This window comes from Caretta caretta, chromosome 7, assembly GCF_965140235.1.
Source record: "Caretta caretta isolate rCarCar2 chromosome 7, rCarCar1.hap1, whole genome shotgun sequence".
Classification (NCBI taxonomy): Eukaryota; Metazoa; Chordata; order Testudines; family Cheloniidae; genus Caretta; species Caretta caretta.
In genome coordinates, this window is record NC_134212.1 from 18,064,449 (window position 1) to 18,065,690 (window position 1,242).

The following is a 1,242-nucleotide window of genomic DNA, read 5'->3' on the forward strand; positions in this document are numbered from 1 at the left end:
GGTGTCTGGTGTTGGATTTGTGGGTGGGAATGAATGTATTTTTATAACTGCCTTTTTTATATTAAGACATTGCTGATTTTGGTGATTAAGACATTGCTGGTTTGGGCCGTATGAGTTTTGTCAGTTGTCAGCTGTAGAATTAGGGCTCATAGTTTCACGGCCCATCCAAAACCTGACTACTGAGAAATGCTCACACCCTTCATTGCATTTGAATTGTATGGTGTAAATAAAACAAAACTGCCTGTTAAATTGTGATAACATTGTTATTGACTTATCAACTCTCCCCAAGAACAACAAATTATAGTGTAAATATTAGCAAGGGAAAGCCCTAGATTCCATTCAGTAGGATAATCTGGTGTGAATAAAAAACAATCTGTGAAATAGCAATGATTCTGGGAAGTATTATATACAATACCTTATGAATGTGCTTGCATCATCTCTGATTGGAACAAGTTGATGTCTCTCCCAGAACGTTTGGAGTGGAAAAGATCTTCCTGGATGTATATTTAAATAATACTTTTAAATAAATACTTCATGTGGGGATCTCATAGTCCAACACCCCAAGTACAGAAGGGTAAATTGAGGTACAGAAAGATAAAATGACTTGTTCAAGCTCATGCAGCAAATCAGTGGCAAAGCTAGGAAACCAAGAGTCCTGGTTTAAGTCCTATGCTCTAAGTCCTATGCTTTAAGTCCTATGCTCTACCCAATGGACACACTCCCTCCTATTTTAGAGGTTTCATGCAGGATGTAAGTCAGTAAAATCAATGGGAGACATATAGCTGTAAAACCTTTGTGTAGTGTTTGGAAAAGCTACCCTCAATTGTTAACAACCCTTTGGAATTTTCTTTATAAAAAGACATACATGTTTGCTTGGCCTGTGGAAAGTTTGACTAGGCACACTGATGGTGGTGGAGTTCAATGCCACTCCCAGGGGAACGATAGCATTCTGTGCTGCACTCAGAAGATAAGTGTGACTGGTTTGGGATGCCTGCTGCACTATGATTAACGAAGATTGAACATACAAACTTCAGTCAGGAACAAATACATTTATCTTTGATGCTACGTGTCATCTGTTTTTCTAGTTAAATAGGTCTATTTTAACTTAGACAGTTCTAAACTGCGAGCAACCCATCTTTCCAGCTGCCGTGGAGTAACAGGGAAACCTCAGTATCATAAAGCTGTTTATAGAGTTTCATAAATGCAAGTATGGTACAGGAATGATTGAATGAGACACTCAGA